At 46.9% G+C, this 24,846-nt stretch overlaps 1 protein-coding gene and 1 long non-coding RNA gene across 2 annotated transcripts in view; one reads left to right on the top strand and one right to left on the bottom strand.

The window, feature by feature from the left end:
- Positions 1 to 209: 209 nt before the first annotated feature.
- The window catches only part of esr2a (estrogen receptor 2a), a 46,715-nt gene continuing 22,078 nt past the window's right edge, over positions 210 to 24,846 (top strand). The window contains exon 1 of the mRNA XM_081717337.1: positions 210 to 453. The gene's annotated coding sequence lies outside the window, so the exon portion shown is untranslated. The remainder of the gene's footprint in view (positions 454 to 24,846) is intronic.
- On the bottom strand, positions 17,643 to 19,793 carry LOC145658782 (uncharacterized). Its single transcript, XR_014124649.1, has 3 exons — positions 19,464 to 19,793; positions 19,264 to 19,343; positions 17,643 to 19,042 (listed from the first exon to the last, which is right to left on the bottom strand). It is a non-coding gene; the product is annotated as an uncharacterized LOC145658782 (long non-coding RNA).

Below are 24,846 nucleotides of genomic sequence, written 5' to 3'. Positions count from 1 at the left end.
ATGTGCAGTTTTATGTGCTTCTTTTTCTTAGTATTTCCTTTAATATACTGTTAAGTTTTATTGACTTCTTCAGAAGAGGTCTGCTGGAAAGGAGAACATCTAACAGGAAGCGGTTTACTAAAACATTGAAGAGTGCTTTAGGCTGCAGTTCTTGTCATTGCCGGATTTTTCCTGGCCTCTCATACACTTTTGTCTCTGTGAGAGTGCTCTGTGAGGGAGCCTTATCGGTGTGAGCTGGGTTAGACTGAAGGAGTCGCTTGCATGCCGGGGCAGGGTTGGGCCTCTGTCCTCCGGCCCATTGCCTTTTCCCACACCCGCTTCTCCAAACAGGCTGGGGAGTGGTAGCCCTCTTTGGGAAGACGACCTTTCTGCGAAGGGGCATCAAAATCCCCCCACATGCTATGCAGGTCTTGGATCGTGTGGATTGGCAGGAAACTCACCACGGCGTTCCACGTGAGTGCAGGGATGGGCCGCGGTGGGGTTTTTTTTGTTCGATCTTTGCTGCTGGGCTGGCGAGGGGCCTCCCCGTGACGTCTGCCGGCCGCCGTGTGAAAGGTCAGCGTCGGACTCGAAAGCCCTCGCCACGGCAGGAACAGCTGGGGCTGGCAGGTCACCACGTAGGCTGGCACGGGCCCAGCTGGCACGGGCCCAGCGTTTTGATCTTTGCCAAAACATGCAGTCCTTGTTGATGCCCAGATTCCTCTGGAAGCTGTCTTCTGCTGTGAGCTGTGGGGAAGGTGTGCTTCCTCCCCTGGCACCGGGACAAATCACATCCTTTCCACTTATTCATCTGTCTGTCTAAAGCCCTGTCTGTTCCTCTCGGTCTTGCTTTCTGTTTCCTTCGTGTCTGTTGTGCTGTCCTGATTTTCCGAAGGATTCAGTGGTTTGACGCTTTTGGAAATGCTTATTGTTTCCAAGACGGTAATATTAACTTACACTTTTCACTCCCCAACTGGGCCAGTTAGTTGTGAGTGGATCCAGAGATAGGAGGTCCCATTTTGAGAGATGTTACTGTTAAAATGGGACCACAGCAAGACTCTAGGATGTATCATTAAGACTTGGCTTCTGGCCAGCTTATCTAAGGCACAGTATTTTGTGTGATTGCTGGTTTTTGTTGTTTTTTAACACACAAATGCACTAGTTCAGTAATTGGGGGAATTCCACTGACACATGCCGGTTTTGGGATGGCCACCACAGAAAAAAATAAAAACAACACTTGTGTCATCTGGCCGCAGCTTAACTAGAACTACTGCAGGATGGGCTGGCCATAGATGCCACCTGCTTCCTTCCTGCTCCTGCCTGGTCCGTCTGTTGCTGTATACTCTTGTATACTCCTGTTCCTAAGCAAGGTGAAGGCCTTGATCCTTCTGTCGTTGAGAAGCGCCACGTCATTCTCAAGAGCAGCCACGGCAGGGGAGATGTGGGAGTGCTCTCCTCTATGGCTCGCTCAGATGTCAGGCCGCGTCGTGGTTAATGAGACTGCGGGTTAGAGTCGTTGTGAAATCACTGGTAGGGGCGGGGGTTACGATCACGACCTGTCACGATGCCATCATCGTCCTCGGCGCTGCGCTGACCCGCGCTGCCTGTCGCTAGGCCTCCATGGGTCTGCGTCAGAGAGGGGTGTGGATGGGCTGGAGAACATTACGTATTGCCTAATTTTGCATCTTGAACCTTCTCTCTAACAGTCCCAACTTCCCCTTTAGAAGGGAATGTTGCACAAACGTAAGCTGTCGTCATAGCAAGCCCACGTTTGCGTTTCTAAAGGGGCCGGGGGCGCAGTGGACGCGCAGAGGCAGGTTTAAAGGTGGACTTCCTCGGATTGACAGCAGGAGGTTTGTGACATTGATTGGTGCTAAAAATAAACCTCTTTCAGGGGCAATGTGTTATCCTTCCTGTCCAAGCCTTTGGCTGTGCCGTGCGACTGTGCACTACCCCACTCTCACACTCTCCCCAAACTCTCACGGCACGCCATTTGTGCGTTTTGGTGTGTCTCTCACCCTCTGTCTGTCCTCCTCCTCCTCCTACGGCCAGCGCGAGTGCGCTACCCTAAGGTGGCAGCCTGCATCTCTTGATTTGCTTTCAGAAACCCAGGCGCTAGAGCGGTTACTTAATGGCCGTTCTTATCGCGGAGAGGCCCTCCCACTCCACGCTGGTGCCGAATCCCCACGTATCTGGCAACGGGCGGAAGACAGAGAAGAGAGTCAGGCTGCGCGGGAGGCTCTGCTTGCCTGCAGAGTTGAGGGAGGAGCCGGGGGGAGAAGGGGGCGGAGACTCTTTGCAACACTACTTCAGAGGGACCTCAGAGAATGACGAGAGGAGCGAACGGGGCCCTTCGCTGAGCCCGAGTAACCTCTCATCCCACACCAAGGTCACCTTCACACCTCACCAGGCTAATGACGTGGGTTTACACCCACTGGAGCTTTTCTCAGTTGCTTAAAAAGCAACAGTTCCTGAGTTCACATTTTCAATAGAGCTGACTGAATCTCCAAAACACTATTTTGTAAAAATCACCCCCGAAATGACCTATGATACTCGAGACTCTTTAAACAAATCTCAAATAATGCCATAAAAATTCTAGTAGGCGTATGTAGCAAGATTGGCCAGGGTTTTGAAATAAATGTTTTCTTTTCTACCATTGCACAAATAGTTGCATGTTATACATTCCTGATATTTTGTCGTATTCTTTTCATATACTTACCGCCAAATATAGAACTTGGTTCTCTTCAATGTGCATGAATGAAGGCATATATAATTTACATATCATTCCATCATCTGTGGTTAAGTGATATTCCAGTGTTGGGCTCAGTTTTCTTCATCACTAGTCCTACCAAGCAACATTTCAGTTGGCAAAAATCCAATATTTAAGTGAACTAACAGCATTTACATATTGTGTTGCTGATAATGTCCCTTAAATCCTATTATGGTTGATGCTTGAACATTCATGAATCTTCTAAACAGCACAGTGCAGTGCTTTTTTTTTTTTGCTTCCTGTAACATGAGGAGTGCAGCGTGGCTTCGCACCTCTCGTTGCGTGGAGCGTGTGCCGTTCCGCTGTTAATCTGTTGAGTCAGAACCACATCATTTTGTTTGCCTAACAAATTCCAACTCTGCATCCAAATCTCCCATCAAAACCCATCATCCGACCTGTCTGCAAAATCAGCCTGTTCACATGACTCGTCTAATCCGTCAGAGGAGGAGAATTCTTGCTCGTGCACTGCCTTTCCCGATGCTGGAACGTGTTCCAGCTGTCACGGCAGTGCCTGTAACCACTTTACTTCTCTCCCAAGACTGCCTGAGCCTGGCGGCGAGGTGAATGGTTAGGGAAGGAGAGGATGATGGGAATTTTCACAGAGGCGCGTTTTGTCCTTTACGCCTCTGGAAGGGTTCCAAACGCATCTTTACAGCCAAGAAAGTTCTAGGAGTGTTGCTTTGAACAGGATATATTCCATATTTGTGCCAAAGTGCAATGCTATGAGCTCCTGCTCCTTCCAGCAACAACACACCTTATCTTAAGGACGAGTTATGGTATCACTAACAGCTACAAAATATATAAAATTTTAAATACAGGGGTGGTAACGGTATATGACGCTCCCAATACTTATTTGAAGTAACTATGTCTGTCTAATTCATAGAATCCTTATATAGTAAGACTTTATTGTAAGAATGTAATATCTTTCTATGCAGGCATGACACTCATGCTGGTTATATAAACAAGCAATTTATGTTCTTTTACTGAGCTTCCTTCACAGAATTTGACCATATTTGTGGTACTATGGGGAGCAAGGTACGCTTCATATTTTTTATACATCACAAAGAACTATTTCATCATGTAATGTTTCCTGCCTTCAACTTCTTTCCAAATCGAAGCCATTGTTCATTATGACTTTGTTTGGTTTGGTCAAAATGCCCTCACGGTTTCTGATTGTAAAATCACCTCCCTGAATGGAGAAAGTTCTCTTCCAGCCCCTGTGCTGCCATAACTGATTACAGAAAGTCCCTTAATGTGCATTGTAGCAGGAGAACAATGACATTTCCATTGTAGGAACTCGGAGTTCCTGTTGATAAGCTGCTGGCTATTCGTAGCCAAGTAGTGTTTATGTGCATTTGGACACTGGGCGAAAACAACATCTTTCAGTCAGAGGAGAACAAGTGTGGGGTATAAATAGCCAGGCGCGGATAAGCATCAAAGGGTAGCAAATTCCTCCTGGTGAATGTTTCAAGCCGTGCTGTGCACAGAATGACAAATCAATTCACATTCTTTTCCAACTCTAATGAAGATCTACCTCTGAGGGCTTGGTTTGTGATCAAAGTGATTCTAAATGAAGATTATATTGCATTCATCTTTCTTTATTTGGGGGGGGGGGCAGTGTTTCTCCAGTGCACGTATGCACAGACACACACACACACACACACACACCATCGCAATTAGAGTCCTATTTCACAAAATGAAAAGAGAAAGTGGATGCATTGCTTAAAGATCGCAACCCCAGAATCAACATTCATGTTTATGGGGCATTTAAATGATCGTGTTTCTTCTCACCAGTTCTGTCTTCTTGGCTACGTATTGCCCTGTTTTCTACAATGCAGATACTTCTCAACAGATTGACAAGTTTACCTGCATATCCACTCTCATTCACAAATTCAAGTTACAAAACCGTCTGCGGCGGCATCGGCATGACACACAGACCCACTGTAAACTGGCAACTTTCCCACGCAACTATCAGGACGGTAGTGGAAACCCGGGCGAGGCCGAGAGAACGGTGCAGGGAGATCTCCGGTGGAAGGGTCAGCCCGTCCCAAGCAGCAATGGTATTCTGTAGCAGACTTGTTGTGGCAAGGTGCAGAGGTGTTGAGCAGCCTGCCTGTGGGTACAGTGATGGACCACTGAATGGAGCCACAGAAACCTGCTCTGGCTGTCATGTTCCTGCCTGCGTTTCCTGGCTTCGGTACAGACTTCAAACTCTGCTTAGAATGCAGCAGATAATTGCTGTGTATATCGACAAAAGACAGCCACGTGACTTTGGCTTCTGTGCTCACTGAGTTAGCCATACCTCACCCGTCATACCAGAGTTCCTTTCTAATGGATCACTCTGATCGCACGTCTTACGTCAGTAGTTGTTTTTTTTTTACATTCGTAGCCCTTCCAGAAACGTCGTTCCTACCGTAGGATGGCTTCGGCCGAAGGCTCTACACGACTTAAAAGCCAGTGATCTCTTTGGAGCACGTTCTAGAATGTGTTCCATGTTGACACTCTAAAAATAAGCACTGTTCCCGGCTGGATGTTTACAGCTCCCCCTCAACACCTGATCGAATGACCGAGGGCAGAAGTGTGGGGGTGGGGCTCACCACTAGAGATCTACTCCAGTTGGGTTGTGGTTAAACTCGGTAACTCAGACCTGTCTGGCTGCATACTCGACTGAGAAGTCAAACAATTTCTGCTATCAGAACAGTCGCTCTGTGATCTGTTTTGAGAGGGTGGGTGAATTGTCAGTACAGTACATGCTGTGTGAGTTGAAGGGATTGCTATTCCCACCTTCTGGTTTGGATGTTAAATTTTACATGATCTTTTTACACTTCTGCATGATTGCACTTTTGTGCTAGTCTGTATCCTGCAATGTAATCACTAATCTTAGGCCCCTGCCACACCCAGAAACCGGGCCAGGCTCTGTCCACGCTGCCTTGCAGATGGATCCAATAGCCAAGAACTAGGCAATGTGGATGGAGCCAGGGAGAGAGAGAGAGAGAGAGAGAGAGAGAGAGAGAGAGAGAGAGAGAGAGAGAGAGAGAGAGGCAGCGTGGAGCTGGAAAAGAGAGACACCCCGACCAGCTGTCGAAACCCTTCACACACTGCTGAAACCACCCATACTCATCATTTCCACAACAAGCGACATAAACTCAGGGAATGAGCCGCTGGCTCACACAAACGCACACCCAGACGCGCGTGCGCGCGCAGGCACACACTCCCAGATGCTGCCAACTGTGTGTGGAGTGAGAGCGTGCGAGTGGTCAGAAGAAATGCCTTGTGCTGCATCAGTGTCAGCATGGTTAGCCACGCCGGCTGCATTAGTGCGTGCTGCGTGCACATGCGCACACCTCACTAGGACTGCTGGCCCAGTGACCAGCCCTCTGGAGAGGAGCTGGGTCCAACTCTCCCCTGTCCACTCTGAGGTTCAGTGCTGCAGGTTGCTGCCCTGTGAAAGCGTCACGTTAACTAAAAACCTTCGCTTCGGTGTCGCCTTCCGTATTTCCGACCTAAACCATTGATATTAATCAACATTTAAACTATCGGCAGCTTACGAGGGTAAATGAATCTCTTAAGACTGTCATTTTTAGCAGCGAGAAATCTGTTGCGTTTACTGTGAACGCCTGTTAGTATATGTATCTATTAAAACGGTTTATCAGATCAGTCACTTTGCATTGCACATTTCTTGCGTCTTCTCCTCTCCCACATATGAAATGCTTAATTTGGAGTTGGGGGCTTTTTCGCAGCTTCTGTAGCCTGTGTATAAACCCTTTAATCATGGCTCTAGCCTTCACACCAGCCTTCACACCACCTCTAGACTCTCCGTCTTTACGTCTCTTAAATGTCGTGTGAAGTCTTCCCACGCCGTGCCTTCTTAGAGCATTCCTGCTCAAGGCCTCCCCGTCGCAGGCTTGATAGATTTGATACCGGCACGGCACGCTGTCGATAGATGCGGGATAACGAAGCTAAACCCTGAACATTTCCCACACTTGGTGTGACCTGAGAACGACAGGTCCTCAGTTATTGTCAGCGTGCTAGAATGGTGACAAACCCCTGCACAGGGCTGCTATTACCCAGAGGTTGTGGCACAGGAGGGGGTGTAATGATTGCCCGCAGCAACTCAACATTACAGAGGGTGTGTGGTATCCCGAGCAGTTAAACAGCACTGTGTGTGTCTCAATAATACATCCAGCCGCAAATAACATGTTGCAACTAACGTGCAGTTAAATCAGCCTTTTAGAAGACTTTAATATCCTCAGGCTTGTGACTCGAGCCCTATCTAACTGATGTCATCCATGAACGTTTACCTGCTGCTTGTGTTTTATCTGTGCCTGCTTAACAATCTTCCTGCCATTCCTTCCTTCCTTCACTTGAACGGCTAAATGGCACGCTAATATGCGAGCCGCTGCAAGGGGTGGGTGTGTGTTGGCACGCAGGTCCACTCTTTCCTGTCCCTCTCTGGTGCTAAGAGTTCAGCTTCAGTGCCGTCCTTTCACAATAGCCCCGGTCCATCCCTCTGTGGTTCCTAGTCATCTGCCTCACAGGCTCATTAAAGCCCTTCCCAGCTTGTTATCAGTGGCTAAGTGCCAGGGATGGTCGGTGGTACATGAAACGAACCCATCTTAGCACAGAATGAGGTCTCTGCGTGTCCGCGGGAGTGTCCGTTCCCTGCCCCTGGTTCGCTTACTGCGTGCGCCGGGCTGTAATCAGGACCGGCCTGACACGGCCTTTCATGTCCGCGTTCCCACACTTGGCCGGGCCCCGCCCCTCACCATTCCAGGCTGTGATTCTCTGAGCGTCTGGGGTTTCAAATCGGTCGCCGTAATTGGTGTCTGAGACATGAAAGGCGTTTTAGGATTAGGCGGTCGCATGGTCTCCCCTTCTGGCTGATGTGTACTGAAGGAAATTAGAACATTAAAGGTTGTCTCCCCAAGGATAATGTGACATTACACTGCTAGGAAGGGAAGTCCCCCCCCGTCCCCTACATCCTTTCGTTTTGGGGGTTTTTCAGACAAGGAATCCTGGAGGAAATGGAATCTAACGATGCTTTTCCTATTGGTTGGCTTGCTGCTTTGTCCCAACATGCTTTGCAAACCAAAATTTGCCTTGACCCTTTTTTTTTTTTTTTTTTTAACAGTAATGACAAGTGCTTATTTGTTTATATGTCGATCTATTTATCTAATCGTGTGCAATAAGGACGTCGGCGAGAGGCGTCGCGTGAAGCCCTTTACCTCTGCTCCCTGGCAACTACGTGGCTCTCTGAGCAGGACCTACTTGCTTGCATCACTTCTCACCCACTGGGCAAAACCCCTGCTGGGCCCTGCTGAAATATTAGCCTGAACGCAAGCGGCTTTATTGCCTCCGTAGTAAAGAGGAACAGGGTTGGCTGTGGTGAGTGCCAGCTGTCGGACGGTGGAGCGCTCGTGGTGCTGGCTGCCCCTTTGGTCCGCCAGGGTCTGCTAGTGTCCTCCAGCTCCCGGCTGCTCTGTTGCTACAGCTGCTCTACGGTTTCTCCCCCACACCACCCCACCCCCCACCACGCCTCCAATACAACTGCTGTCGTCACTTCTCTGCAACCCGTATGAAGCGGTAGCTGACGGACTGAGACCAGATCTGGGGGTGAGCGTGATGCAGTCGAGATGCTGGAAAACACTTTCTGTGTGTGTGTGTGTGTGTGTGTGTGTGTGTGTGTGTGTGTGTCCGTCCATGTGTGTGTGTGTGTGTGTGCACTTGTGCTCATAAGCCTTCAGAGAACCCATTAAACAGAGATGCGCTGTCTGTGTGGAAAGAATGAATGATTGTGCTGCGCATGCATAAGAGAGACAGACGCCAGCTCCTCAGCTCACACTTGATAAAGAGGCGTCCACTGGCGTGTTGGTGCTGAGACTGTAGACTGACCCACTTAACAGTGGCACCTTTATGGTGAGGGAGCTGAGAGGCGGGATGGTTGGGGGGTGAGGCTTTCAGCACCGTGCGACAAAGCCTCGTCCCGCGCTCGGCCTCGGCTTCTTGTCTGCGTGCTTTCAACAACTAATCCTACTACGTCTACGGCACTTTGCCTGCCAGGTCCCGTTCACTTGCGAATGAGGGCGATGCTGCGCACAATATGGTTGCGCAGACAGCAACGCCAGACAGCCGTTCCTAAATGTAGACCGCGGCTTGGGGCTCAGATCTCACAACACACCCTCACGTGCTGAGTGAAGCCCCTCCAGCAGCAGACATTTTGGGATGTGACGTGTGACCGGGCACCTCTCCGAATCTGCTAGGTCCTTGTTCTTGTGACAGAGTTTTCCTCTCACCTATTTGCTCTCGGGACGTTCGTGGCGGCCTGAGGTCAACCTGTCAGCTTGGAGAGCAGAGGTGATAACAGCCCTGGGAAAGGTGTGTCTCCATCCCTCAAAGGCTTGCGAAACCATCAGTGGTTTTTACATGTGCACAGTAATCTGATTACTGCGAAAGGCAATATTTCGCTGACTGTTCAGTTAAAGTGTTTACGTGTGTTTGCTGTAATGAGATTTCTTAGTTTAAGTGGCCGCTTATTAGTGAGGTTATTGAAAGGGCATGAAACAAAGAGACACCTTGAGTTCATTTTGTTCTTTGCACATTGATATTCCTAAACCACCTTTACCCAAGTCTTTATTCTTAAACCGCCTTTACCCAAGTCTTTATTCCTAAACCGCCTTTACCCAAGTCTTTATTCTTAAACCGCCTTTACCCAAGTCTTTATTCTTAAACCGCCTTAACCCAAGTCTTTATTCCTAAACCGCCTTTACCCAAGTCTTTATTCCTAAACCACCCTTACCTAAGTCTTTATTCTTAAACTGCCTTTACCCAAGTCTTTATTCTTAAACCGCCTTAACCCAAGTCTTTATTCTTAAACTGCCTTTACCCAAGTCTTTATTCTTAAACCGCCTTTACCCAAGTCTTTATTCTTAAACCGCCTTTACCCAAGTCTTTATTCTTAAACCGCCTTAACCCAAGTCTTTATTCTTAAACCGCCTTTACCCAAGTCTTTATTCCTAAACCGCCTTTACCCAAGTCTATATTCTTAAACCGCCTTTACCCAAGTCTTTATTCCTAAACCGCCTTTACCCAAGTCTTTATTCCTAAACCACCCTTACCTAAGTCTTTATTCTTAAGCCACCTTTACCCAAGTCTTTATTCCTAAACCGCCTTTACCCAAGTCTTTATTCTTAAACCGCCTTTACCCAAGTCTTTATTCCTAAACCGCCTTTACCCAAGTCTTTATTCCTAAACCACTCTTACCTAAGTCTTTATTCTTAAGCCGCCTTTACCCAAGTCTTTATTCTTAAGCCGCCTTTACCCAAGTCTTTATTCCTAAACCGCCTTTACTTTATGTATGTGTAAAGTGCGAACTCTGCAGGTCTACCACTAGTGCAGGTCCCCGCCATGCTGTCATGTGTTTCTTTGGTGAGCTATTTCTGGCTGAGACACAAGTAGTGCAAATTTCTCACCTTTTGCTGCATGTGTGGTGTTAAAACACAGAGGGGATCTGATTAAGGTGTGCACAAGACACTGTGAATCAAAACAGAAGAAATCTGATTAAGGTGTAAAGAGGACACTAAATCAAAACAGAAGAAATCTGGTTAAGGTGTAAAGAGGACACTAAATCAAAACAGAAGAAATCTGATTAAGGTGTATACAAGCCACCATAAATCAAAAGGTGCACAAGAAATCCATATTCTCTCCTTCTATGTATCCTGATAAGAACGTTATTGGGGTTTTTTGCATGTGGAAAAAAAACACTGAGTGATAAACAACAATGGGAAGGTAACGCCTACAGAGATGAGCTCCTAGAGGGCAATCATTTAACTGAAGAGTACTGAAAACACATAAACAGGGAAGAAAACACCAGTGGACAATGACTTCTTCCTGACCTCTCTTGTTTATTTCGCCACAAACGTTTCTGGACTCTGGAAGGTTTTCCCCATTTTTAGTAACGCCTTATTGTAAAATCTTTTATTGCAAATCCCTCGCTGTGTCACAGTCACACTTTACCGCACTAATCAGATGAATGACCTGCACTAGTCAAGATGATTTTGCATTTTACAAGAGCTCTGTCATTCACAGCCATGTCAGAGGTGACATATTTTACTGCGAGCCCCCCCCCCATTGATGCATAGTCACAGCTGCTTGGCCTGAGTGTCTGATTAGCCCTTATGGGCCTTATGGGCCGTGCAGTGCTTGAGTGAACACCATGTTAATTATACATGTTGTTAAAGTTATACAGCCTAATTATGCCTCTTAATTACTGCCTGAGGCTTGGGTATCAGACACCGGAGGCCTGTGGATAAGGTCAGATGAAGCAAGCTACAAGATCACCTCCATCTCTGAAAGAGCACATGTTTATTTACCTGCAAAGCCTGGATGGCAGCTTAGCCCATTGTTAGGGGTTCGAGTTTGGTTTTCATGGTTCAGACTGACATTATGTTCAGTCCGCATCCCTGCCATAGTAGCTCAGCATGTGGCTGATAAATGTTTAATATATTATCAGTCTGCTGCATACGGAAACCGGAATGTACCATAGTCAGTTTACTAAAGTTTTCAATATGGCCAGTCCTTACTTCATGTACTCTTTTCAAATCCTTTGACTTGTGCAATGCCTGTGAGAATTCTCTCAAAACCAAGGCCATCTGAGCGCAAGGCCTTTATTTTATTGTCTGTTAAATGGTCAGCTGGAGAAATATTTCCTCTGTAGACAAGACGAAACTTGACTGATTCCAACATTTCCCTTTCTGAGCACACCGTTGCACAGAACAGACCCCAGGGCTGACATGGGGCACTAGCCCTATGGCATCAAAACCTGCTTAAGTGCGTGCTACTGGGATCTGGCTTGCCTGGAGAAAGGGGATATAGCGTACCTGCTTTGGTTGCTAAGAAGAACTCATTTGGCAATGCAGCCAAGGAAGTGGCTGGAAACCTTGATAAATAAATAACAGGTTAAATAAAGATAGATACTATAAAAAGAGGGAAATGGTAGCAGTCTGTGTATCGAATGTCCTGCAAACAAGTCCTCTCTTCTCGTGGATAGCTAGAACTGAGGACGAGGTGGAAATGAACACAGGGAGAGAGTGAAGCTGTAGGCTGAGTGATTGAGGGGGCCGCTCACAGTCTGCGAACAGATCACGGGTGCGACAGGGGCTTCTGAGCAGATAAGAACAGGACGTGGCCCTCCCTAAACGTGCCAGCCGAGGGCCAAAAAGGAAGCAGGTATGGCCGCAGGAGAAGGTGACTGTTAACACTGGACCCGGTGTGGGGCACTGGTCGTGACACTCCAGCGCAGGAACCGGTAGGGTAGTGGGGAGAGTCGATCTCAGAACAGATCACATGTTGCGCTTTCCCAATTCATTGATGCTCTTGACAAAAAAAAATCTCTCCCAGCTAAAATCAGATCGGCTCAGTGACAAGCTGGAATCACATCAGCTCAGTGACGGGATAATGAAGTCTTGTTTTCTTTGCTGTACGCGTTAGCTTTCAGGCAGTTTAGGTTTGGTATGCTCGTTTGCAGCTATTACAGATATGAGAAGGAAACCTCTCTGTCTTCAGTCATCACCCTGTCTGGAGAAGGGCCTTGAGAACCAGGCAGTGCCATCAGAGAGCAGGATGAAAGAGCCTTCCCACTGAATGTGCAAATGAGGCGCAGGACTTTGGGCAAAACCCAGTTGGAGTGTGGCGGCAGTGAATGCTGCATGCCCTGCGTGTGTGTGTGTGTGTGGCGTGCATTACGTGTGTGTGTGTGTGTGTGTGTGTGTGTGTGCGCGCGCGCATGCAGGGTATTGGGTTTCTGAGTGGCAGCCGTCTGCTGCTACTTCTCGTGCTCACCACACATGCAACGCCACCTGGCGTCTCCCATGGGGCCCACACTACGTTGACACAAGTGACCATTGCGTGAGAAAATGTCAACACGAGTGTCCACCACACAACACGTGTCCACTCCACGTGCCCACCACACGACAACGGGAATCAGAGGCAGGTGAAAAGAGGCAGAGGCACGAGATGAGTTTTTAGTTGTTTCTGAGTGGTAATTTGAACAGCTAGAGCAGTGTGATTTATGAAGTTATATTAGATTATATAGTTATATTGAAGTTCAGGAATATTTGGACATGCATGACCAAGGGCTTCCCATGGAAGATTTGAATCCGCCAGCCGAGGAGATGAACATGCATGTGCTGTCAAATTCTCAGGCAAGCAACCGTTTTCCAAGGAGCCTGGACACTTTTTCCCATATTCCTGCCCTGTTTTCCAGCAGGATTGACTGAATGAGTAGATGGAGGGTGCTGTGTAATCATTGCCAGACCCTCCGCGCCGGGCACAATGAGCAGGCCAATTAATGGGGTGTCATACATTTACAGCCTTTTTGTGTGAACACAAAGAATTCCTTTCTTGGCTCGTAATATAAATCAGCTAGTGATGTCATCTAGTGACACCGCAGAACAATGTGACAGTGTGACCCTTAGCCTCTGGATTGCCGAGGGAGGGGCTTTGACGGCCCTCTGTTCCCCACGGTGCTGGCACCAACACGGGGGTCTACGCTGGGTGCCGTGGTCCGCCAGTCATCTCCGCTTAGCAGCAGTGGAGATGGGGGTCTAGACCCACTTCCCAATCACCCTGGCGTTCGTCCCTTCGTGGAACCTGGAAGATCCCATCGAATACATTTGCTTGCTTGTTTTGGGGTCCATTCTTCTCTAGTAATAACTTTACTGTTTATTGTTTATTGTTTACCTGAAGAAATATAAAAGTCTTCAACTACAATTAGTGTTACGGTGGTAATGTAGCTACAGCTAGTTACTCAACAGTCGTATGTGTTTAGTGCATATGCATACATGCGTCACCGTCCACAGGTTTAAACAGAACGTTCTGAGGTATGGCGTGTTTAATGATATGCTCATTCACATCAAACACTTTCTTGAGAAACAGTACCAAAGGCTGGTTTAGACATGATTCAGGAAGCTCAAAAATCTGTGGTATTATCCTACTTACCACACCTGAGCTCAGTCAGCACTGAAACATATACTCTTACGTACACTCACATGTGCGCTTATACATGGTGCTTCGCCATGGTTACACATTTGTGGTGCAACCTCATATTGCTGGTGAAGTATATTCTCAGGCAATCTAGTTATCTATGAGAACCAGATAAAGACAAAGATCTCAAGATAAGTGAACGTGTACACGAATCTGTCCTCCCTGAGTGTTCCCGCAGAACTAACGCTGCTGATATGTTTTTAACCGTACACTCACAGAATGGATATTTTTTGTTGTAATCCTGACCTGCCTGGAGTCATTATCAGAACATTTCCCAACAACAGCAACAGCTCACAGATGCTGAGGAAAAGGAGTGGTTCTTTGGGCACCAAAACTCCTAACGGAATCTCTGATGATATAATTACTTTTCAAGGTTGACGAGGGAATGAACGAAAAAAAAAAATTCCGTCCAGTCTCTCTCTCTCTCTCTCTCTCTCTGTCTCTCTCGCTCATTTCTTCCTTTCTCTTTTCATTCTGTCTCTTTCTCTCCCTCATCTTTTCTCATTCTCTCCCACTCTCTGACCTCTGACCTTCCTTGCCATTCTCTCTGCTGTTCCCTCTGTCCGCGGCCATTATCCCTCCACACTTTCCACACATCCATTGGCCCCGGCCTCTCCTCCTCTCCTCCGTGATCTGAGCACCTCTGTCGCCATTGTCTGCTCTGTCTCTTTGGGCTCCTGCATTGGCGCAGGACTCATTCTGGAGTGGGGAGAAGGGTGCTGATCTGTGCATAATTCCCTTCTTCCCCACCCCTGCAGGCTACTCCATGGATCAAGGTTCCACATGACTAATGACTGACCTTTCCCTCACGGTCCAGGGCCCTTCCCTTTATTGGCCTCTACAATACCTGACATTCATCTGCCACTCTTCTTTCATCCCATCATAATCAGCCGCAGACCCGCATTGTCCTCTCTCCTAGTCCCCAGAGCGGCTTTGGCTACCTATTAAATCACTCGTGAAGAGCTGGGGTTGGGTGTCCAGAGCGTGGGTAATTTCCCATATAATGTGGGTTGAATTCTGACCTGTCCATGCACCATTTCTAAATATTGACTGACATATTCATTTTGCTCACGTCGTTTATGAAATGAAATCATTCATGCCGTTCTGATCATTTTTTGCTTCAAATTCCCTCAGCGCTGTAGGTTGAAGCTACTGTCACCTGCAGTAAGAAACGCGCAGCGGTTTTTAACAGGGCAGATGCGCTCACTGCCGCTGTGAACTGTGCGATCGTAGTGTGGCTAAAGCTCCGGCTCCAGCCTTTTGGGCCATTCTGCTGACCAAGGGGGGTCCTGGCTTGGCGCTGTGCACGTTCGCCGCGACCACATTGTCGATGGGATTTGCGCTGCTGATTCGACTGCCGGCTGGCTGCATGGTGTTGCCATTGCTGATCTCGTGTGCCTAATCTTAGGCTCTTTGGGCCTCTGGACTGTGTACACTCGCTTCCCTCTGTCCTGGCCTCTACTGGCATCCAGCTACTGCAGAAACAAAGGAAGGCAGATCCGTGGCTTTCCCCCCGGCCAGCTCTGGCTTCCCTGCATGGACGAACCACATCGAGCCCGTGGGAGCAAGGAGACCCAGCACATGACCGCCCTGCTGCATTGCTCCTGGTAAGACAGTCGGTTTGTGTCTGATTTAATTATAAATGAGTAAATATCTGCCTTTTGGTGGTCAGTTAAAATGTCCAGTGAGGTTTAACAATAAAATGGACAATAAACGTTATTGCACAGGCAAAACTTTATCCACTACAAAAAAGAGCAGGAGGACAGACAGATAATCTCTGCTGTAGGAGCAACCTTCAGCTAGCAAGCCTTTTATAACCCTGAGTTCTGCTTCCTCATCGATATTTGTCAAGCAGCCACATCCGTGCGAGGGGAGGAGCGAGAGGCTAAGAGCAGTATGAGAGGCTAATTCAAGGCCTGCATCTGTGCTGTTGTGCTGGGACGCAGAAGGGCAACGTGTGGCCTCTTGAAACACAAACAGCATCCGAGAAACACTGCCGAAGTGTGACAGCCCAGGGAGTCCAGCATGACCTCTGACCCCTCGTTCCCCTTGGAGTCTTGCCCTGGTCACAGACGTCGTAGCCTTTCTTGTCTCGGAGGCACCGTAGCCATTGATCAAGCGACTGTGAGCCTGAAGGGGAACAGGGCCAAGAAGCACGTTGGACAGCAGCTGAGGTTAGTCGCTTACTTTTGGAAACACGCGTTTGTCCCACAGTGCCACCGGCAGTCCAGCAGACCTGACAAGCGCAGGCATTCCAAACGAAGCCAGGACCTGAGCCCCAAAACCCGCACGGCCAATTCTCAGAAAGAGACCTTCAGGCACAAAGCCCCGTGGCCTTTCATATCGTAAATTTCCGGGTGCACAGCAGGGCCCCGTACACGGGCAAAAATGGCATTTGTCTGAAGACTTGACACTGGTCAATGACTTCTTTTGGTGAAACACAGCTGGCAGCTGGGATAGCAGAGGAGAAATCCTCTTGACATGTCTGGGATGCCTGGAATGTTTTGGAAATGGAGTTGTGGCTGTCTGTCTTCTTGGACTACGTAGACGTTTATACTTGCAACAGCAACTCTTTCGTGAATTACATATTTATCCTTTCATTCTGCAGCACTTAAAATTACATCTTCCAGAAGTACTTCGGTGTCTGAATGTGCTCTGTAATATTTTAGAACTAAGATGGATCACGAGTGTCAAGCCTATCCTGAAGACTAACTAAATCAGTGTGTCCCCTCCCCCACGTACTCATGCTGTGGGAACCATCTGATAATAGGATGAGTAATACGGACCAGGAAACAGGGACCTTTTCCCAGAGGTCAACACATACATCATAATCTCTGATGTGTTTGAGAGAAGTCAGAGAAAGTGGCAAAACGCACCACGGGTTCAGCTTCTTTGCTGTCTTTTAATAGCCTGTGTGTTTTGGGGAAGCTGGTGGCTGCTTCCTTAGAGTTTATGTGTAATCAGACGAAGGGGACAGATGTAACGCAGAATGGCTCTGGCGCTCGGAGTTAGAAATCTGACCTCATTGTCTCTGGTGTGACCTGTGCCGAGGTCAAAGGCTGCTTTCACAGTTGGCCTACCCTCTCGGCCTCCCCTGCTGCTAGCCAGGCTGGTGTCCTCTGAGGCTAATGTTAGCTGCGGCTGAGTGCAGAGTAACCACACCACTTAACCTGCGACATTTCTGTTTCACATTGTCACAAAACTGTTTAACTGGCTTTTAAAGCAGGCACAGAGACTTTAACTTGAATCTCAGTTTCCAGACCCTGAGAAACAAGAACCACGGAGACACAGATTAGTTTGAGGAGACACAGCAGGTGTGTTCGAGCTGTGGATTTTTTCTTCACCTCTAGCTGTTCAAACGTTACTGTTTTCATATAGATGAATGCCATTACACACTTGAGCGGTGGGCTTCACCTCTGCCTGCCGATGTCTGGTTGGACGTTAACATCCGAAGCTGATGAATGGCCCCGCCTAAGCCCACCTGCCGGTGTTGACTTGATGGCATTAGTTGTGTGAACAATTGAGCCTCCACCAGGATCTAAACCAATTTCAGCCGACACCTCCTGACAGTCTGCGCCGGTCGTTCATCGGGGGATCAATCAGAGGACGTTAACACTGCGCTATGGACATCTGCACCACACTTTACAAGATTACGGCCCTTGAATTATTTGGATGAGCTTAGTTTTCATTTGATCGAGCTTAAACGTTTATTCTACCATTGTGTGGCCTCAGCGACTCCTCAAAAGCACCATCAGAAAAGCAATGTGCATTAAATCAGAAAAGCTCTTATATATGCAGCAGATAACAGGTTTATTATGAATTTCAACCCACTGCGCACACACACACACACACACACACAAGTTTTATCTAACAGTAATATTTAAACAAATCCATTTTCCCCTCTTAATGCTGAATTATCTCCTGTTTTATATTCCTTTCCAAAAATCGGATGTATAGGACAGCTTTTCTCGCTAGTTCTTCTTTCTGTAACACAACTCTCCTTTTACAGGATCTTTCAAGCAAACATATTCTCCAGAAGTCCTCAGCCAGTTGCCAGCATTCTGCTGCATGTCCGTGTGACTTAGCCCACCTCCGTACTGTAGTGCCCTCTGACGTGGGAACCCGCGGCTGATGTTCTTGAATTTATAGTAACTTACACATGCACGCTGCACGAGCACAAAGTGAACGGTGGCAAAACAGCGCACAAGGCCCGGCAGAGAGGGGCGAGACAGCGTGCACATACCCCAACACGCTTCACACACCCTCTAGTGGAACTGGCTATTTTTACACTCTAATTGCGGTGATCAAACCTGGTGCTTATTATGAGAAGCTGCCAAACTTAAAAAAAATAAATAAATTATAGTAATTAGGAGATTTTTGTGTTTTCTAGGCAATTAGGTCTTGAATTGTACAGTCATTCAAAGATGGAATATGAAAACGCAATGAGTTTTCATTGTAGATCAAAGAAAAGGTGGCGGATTCATAAATGTTTAATTGCTTTCCACAATGCCAGGTTTAGTTTTCCATGTCCCTTTATTATGTATCTTTTGTAAACGTGAGTCTTGTAGCGCTGATGTATTAAGCAGACATGATCGCTCGCCTACAGTGTCTGTCAACACCTGTAACAGCTGCATTACTTGGGGTAATTCGTCACATATTGTAATATGACTAAGCGCAGAGCAAAACATGGCAAAACATTTGTGCATTTGCTATGACAACCCATATGAGACCACTCGGGGAAGTTAACTGATGGTCAGAGAGATTTCCCACTGGACTGAAAAACCATATCCCAATTAGGGTCATCGGTGGTCATATTTGTTCTTTTATTTGCATTGTATCATGAGCAGGAATGAAAACATCCAAACTATTATTATGTCTCGGTTTTTCAGTCGCACACCGGTCGGTTTCAGGATTGCTAGTTCTTAAACGGAATCCTTTAAAACCTGATGTGGAGATCTAAGAATTCTGGGTTTGTAAGTGAACCATTATTTTTGGTAACTCGTGCCCGATGTGACAGATAAAGGAAACAATGAGAAGTCCTTCATTTCTAGCAATTTGCAAGATTGGGCACCCTGGAGACGTCACGTTCCCCTACTCAGAACTCGGCCGCGACAGCCCCATCACCCTCGGACTGGGGACAGGAACCCAAGCGCCTCGTCCATGTAGCCTGCAGGCCTTTGTTTGAAGCTTTGGCCATGACTCATTCCACTCTGACTGGTGCTGGTCTCACCAGACACGCCTCAATGTCAGGCTCTGTAGAAGAATAAGGAGGGAATCCACTTTAATCTTAAATTGGAGCTAGAATAAATGAGGGATTATATCTGTAATCTCGTGGAAAAAAACAAACATCTGCTTTGCACTGAGGACCACCCGTACGACTCTGACCTCCAACGGGATTTCAAATGGAGCGTTTCAGATATTTCATTTCTGATATTCGGTGTTGACACAATCTTAATCGTGCGTGTTTACTCAACGTTTTATTCGGCATACTGCTTACTGCCAGTCTTCCCGCGACTTTCTTTTCTTCAGACCTCTTCAGTTTTAACACTCAAAGCTAGAGCAAGTTGATAAGAAATAGTAGGTTGAAAACAGCCTGGAAATGCTAAAGTCTATACTGAAATGCATAATCAAGTAGCTCGGCGACTGGGCAGATAACTCAGGAAGACCAGTTTACCTCAAGAAAACTGCATGTGACACCAAGCTCCCCTGCTCGGTCCTGCTGTCTCAGTTTTCCCGGGCTCTGCTCTCTGATTGGGCCCTGGGCCAGCACAGCCTTCGCCCGGAGGCTGCCGTGCCCTCCCAAAGCCTGCAGCCAACTGCCTCCGTGCTTGTCCACTTCCGAGATCCTACCCCATTCACTAGCTTCCAGCCTGCTGTTCGCAGTCAGCCGAGGAGAAGAATCGCGCTTATGCAACAAGCTGAAGCGTTCGCTGGAGGAAGGTTTATGCCTCTCCGCCGGAGCGTGTCGTAAAACCGCTCATGGGGAAATTGTGCAACGGCACGCCTGACCCGGGAGCGAGCTGGCCCTGCTACCGCCCTCCGCTCAGCCCACCGATGGAGAGCTGCCTAAGAGTGAGGACTGAGGATTGTTTGCTCATGCCCCGAATCCCTCATCTCCACGCCAGTGTCTCTAAACACAAGGCTCCAGGTTGCGCCTTGCGTGTCAAGACACGGCTTAAGTAGGCTCAACGATTTCAGTGCGTAGGTTAAGTCCAGGGGATGTGTGCCTGCAGCCCAAAACGCTCCACTGCTCCTCCATCGAGTGCCCAGGCAGCATGGCAATCTGAGTAAAACCGTTCGCGAAAACACCGGAAATGTTCCTAAAGACCCCAAGAGCGAGCGTGCGCTCGTGCGGCCCTGCCGGAGCCAGGGCAGCGGGAGCTGGCCCAGGGCCCCTGTACAGGCATGTGCCAGTAGAGGCAGAGAGGGGGTTTGTGGCAGGCCAGCACGGGGATCGAGTAGGCAGCTGGCCACTTCCCGTTAGGCTCCAGAAAGCATGGCCGTCAGTGAGAGGGGAGGAGGCGTGGAGACATCCGTGTGTGTCATTTGTGGAGACCCCCCCCCAAGCTCAACCCATCCTCTCCGCCCCTGCTCGCGAATGCTGGGAAAACACATTTGCGCTGCCAGGACGAGGGGTGTCATCCAGAACGAAGTCCCCTCAGTTTATTGGGACTCCAAAAAGGATCTTTTGGCATACAGTCAGAAAATTGCACTCTCAGGCATCAAAACCCTCCGCACATTTCGTGCCATCCCGTGTAAAAGGAGCGGTGGTGTGCACAGCAAGGGGATTTGTTGAGTGCGCTAGAGAGGCATCCAGTCCCTGGGGCATGGCTCTCCTCGCGCGTCCCGCCCCTGCGTGAGCGCAGTGGTTGTGGTTAGGCTGACGCGTGCTGCTCCTGTCTCGAGCACGGAGGCAGCGTGATGCCTCGCCCTCTCCTTCACGTCAGTTTGGCCTGTTTCTACAGGAAAGAGAAACTGCCTGCAGCTCCCTTGAAGACAGGAGGCCTGTCTTATTCCTAGGATACGTTCATTGGACATCAGTTGCACTTTTGCGCTTGTATAACAGGGGACACTCTGCTGATATTTTCTACTGTATAACTGACTGTGGACACTCAGTTGATCAAACCTACTGTGATCACTCTGCTGATCGTACTGTATAGATGACTGTACTTACTGTACTGTACTCGGATGGTCATACCTACTACGCTGTTGTTTCACACCTGCTGCTTTGTACCATTTGCACCATTTATTACACTTTATCATTTTCTTTTCTATCTCTGTGGTTAATACCACTGCACGGTCGCTGACAGCCTACTCACAAGACCTGCATAAAGGCCTAACCAGAGTCAGCTCATGAATGAGTTCATTAGTTGGCCGACGACGCCCTCTTCTGTTCAACCAACTACAACGTGGAGACTACATAAATACGTAGACACAATTTTTGGTTGTTTTTGACTTTAACATACAGAATATCAGCTTCAGTGCCATGTTTAATACTTGTTTGTAAAACGTATGCAATCAATATCTAAAGTCCATGACCCAGAGTCAGCCAGAGATTTGATTACTTTCTGATTTTTCGTAGTGAGCCTTCCAGCTGTTTACAGCAATGGTAACTGTGTTATGCTCTTAAATGGTCTAATAGTGTTTCTTTATAATAAAAAATATTCTTCTGTCATCCACTGCTGTAGTTTTCAGTGGTCTATCAGGTCATTTCCTGTTTCTAGGGTCACAAAGAGACGCCTCTTTGCTTCCTAACAACTAGCAAAACAAAAGAAAAATGGCTAGAGGACCCGAGGACTTTTTAATACTGTATATTTTACTTAAAATGTAAATATACACTAAATTATTTAAATATGTACAATGTAAAGTATTTAAATATGCCAAAATGTAAATAAAATATAAAATATGGACATTTTTTAAAACTCACCAAATTTAAAGCTACTGGCAAAGTAAAAACAATCATAAATCTGACATCTTAGAAACAAGTCAACATTTAATTTCCAACACTGCATATTTATACATATACATCCCATAAAAGTATATGTCAAAATATGTTATGATATTGTTACTTGCTATAGCTCCTGAAAATCTATATATTTGAATCCACAATTTGTCAAACTACATTCCCACATCATTTAATGCTCTTAAATTACTGATAGAAACCTAGTTATTCTACAACAAGGAGCAAGGAAACATGCATTTAACTTCCCTACTTCCCTTCCCTAGAACATAATGTCTATTTCAAAAGTGTACCACGTTGATGTGAGAATGTATTTCCCCGTCATTGGTCACTGCGAACAGCAGAGGGCGCTGTAGCACCACACCTCTGAGAGCAGGGCCGGTCCAGTTTGGTTCATTCTAAACTACTCTAGTTACTGCAATGGTTAAGACAGAATTGGTGTTATACAGTAAAGTTAATAAAGGATTAAGTGAAAGGAATATAGTATAAAATATATGTGTTGCCAAGGTATTCAGATAAAAGCTTGAACAGCAATTGCAAGATTGCATACTCCCTTAAGTATTTTTATAAGTTGTTTCGAAATGATTTCGCACAAGTTATAAGAAGCAGACAGGTTTGCTTATTTGCCACGAGGAGTAATGTGAGAATCTTGGGCATTATACTGCTTAAACATGTCGATGCTAGTGGGCTAGGGTTTCTGTGGAATTGTCTCCTTTGGGTCATGTTGGGTTGAATATCAGATGACAGATCACTTCAAAGGCCTCAGACACCCCCACCAGTGTGCCTTTTTACAAGCACTTATTCTCTCAAACACAAATAAACCCCAAAACACAGCAGTGTAGGCTGCTCCTACAATTTACTGCTGTTCCTTTGCACTGAATTCCCTCTCTAGCGCACGTAAGTTCAGCCATCAGACCAGATTTAATGTTCTCGGTGGACACTTGGATGAAGTAGACCACTAGTTTTATCTGTTCATTCACTTTAATGTTATTTGGATTGAACTCTGCTTCCCCTATTTATGACATGTTTTCCAGTGAGACACTGTAGTGATTATCGTTTCATCCATTACTGCATTAGAGTTACAGATCACCTTTAAACGGCTTTTTAAAAACAGGTCTGGTTATTAGGTAAAGGTCTGGTTATTGGGTAGTTATTGATCAGGCTCTGATGGTAGACAAGGAACGTTTGTGAACTGACAGAATCATGGTTTGAGTTCCTCTGTAAGATTGTGGTTTTAAAAATATATAGATCTTCTGAATTCTTTCATATCTAAATTGAATAACAGGTGGGTAAGAGGCACGAAGGGTAACTCTGAGAAATTTCAGCTTGTATTGTGTTTATCTGTTTTTTTCTAACGGGGGAGGGGGATTTTTAATTGCTTTTGCAGTGAGAGCTCCACTCCCACATCACAGAATGTACCGACCGGCACAGAATGCGAAGCACGGTACATCGATAAATCCTCCTGGCGTATTGCAGGAAAGCCTCACAAGGACCTGGTCCTTCTCCACGCAACCATGCACTTCATCTCTCTCTCTTTTTGCTTTTCCTTTTTACATTCTTATTTTCTCTCTCTCTCTCTCTCTCCTTTTCTCTCTCTCTCTCTCTCTCTCTCTCTCTCTCATTCTCTCGCTCTGTCTTTTTAAGGCCCAAACCTCCCAGGCTGAATGGGTCAGGCCTGAATGTGGAGATGGAGTTGTGGTCCACCAGGCCTTGCATTATGCACATGTGAGGCACCACTGAACCGGCACTTCCTCAGAGTTCCCTCTCTCTCTCTCTCTCTCTCTCTCTCTCTCTCTCTCTCTCTCTCTCTCTCTCTCTCTCTCTCTCTCTCTCTCTCTCTCCATCAAATGCATTCAATGATCTTCATATACAATCTCAATCTTTTTTGAGTTAGCAGAACCAGAAGAGAAAGTAAATTGGTTCAAGACTCAAAACATAACCTGTTTTCCAGCCCTGTCTTGTTGTTGTTGTTTTTTATGGGCGGGGGGGTGGGGGTGGCCTTGTTTTATTTCTTTGGCTTTCTTCATAATTCCTTCTGATTTGTAATATTACAAATACCACAAATAGCATGTATGTCATACTATAGCATTGCAATTTTCAGCAACTATTTCCCAAAGATTACTCATCCTAATTTTGCTAGTGTCAGATTCTTCAACTGTTGTTATTCTTTCACTCATTTTAAATTATAAGCAAGTCTTACAGGTTTTATAGGCGTAAACATGTTAGGGTTTTTAACCTCATAATATTTATGAGAACCCTGCGTGCAGAGTACACACTTATGTTTACAAACTAAACAATATGTTCCACATGGTCAGTGTTGCAGAGTAGCTGCAGGTGTATTAGCACTTCAATTAAGCCACAGCCAAAACAAATTAGGATTGAATTAGAACCAATGAGCCATGCTGCAGGAGAGCTGGATACCAGGGTGGCATAGATGACTTCAGCAGAGCTGAATGCCCATCGTGGGCCAAACGTGCGCCCAGAGCCGGAAACAGCCGGCGGGGCAAAAGAAGAACTACGGACTTCCACAGAAGAAGCAGCTTTAGGTAAATGGAAGCAGCCCAGATCCATGCATAAACAAAAACAAGGCATCAGATGCTAGCAATCGGGCCCCGTGGCCCTGGGCCAGCGGCGCACAGGCACACCCCAGGCAAAGGAGGCCAGTAACTCTCATGATTCTTGCATGCCCAAGGACAGCTTTGTAGAAGTGAGAGAGGGAAGCTGCTTGTTGAGACGTGCTTTCTCTCTTTCTCGCGTTGCACTCTTATTTTTGGCCACTGCCACTTTCTTACCTAGTTTTACCGAGGCGGCAGTTTTGCAGTATTTGTTATAATAGTAAGACAGACACGAGACAAACGGGCGATATGCACATGTAAGATTTAGAGTTTGAAGCGGTAACAGATAAACACGTGCCTTTTAAGGATCGGAGTGCCTTTATTTCGACCTGTGAAGTAATATCATGTGTATATTGTGATCTCCTCGAGAGCCTCATTAAGTGCACTGCCAAGCAGTTCGCCGGTCTGTTCTTTCTCCTTATCAGTTTAGCCACGGGGGCAGATGACAGAGCCCCTGCACAGACTGTCTAAGACGTTAAATG

This window comes from Electrophorus electricus, chromosome 7, assembly GCF_041902795.1.
Source record: "Electrophorus electricus isolate QZ-2024a chromosome 7, ASM4190279v1, whole genome shotgun sequence".
Lineage (NCBI taxonomy): Eukaryota > Metazoa > Chordata > Actinopteri > Gymnotiformes > Gymnotidae > Electrophorus > Electrophorus electricus.
Note: the sequence above shows the minus strand (reverse complement) of the source record. Positions and strands in the feature narration are given on the sequence as shown.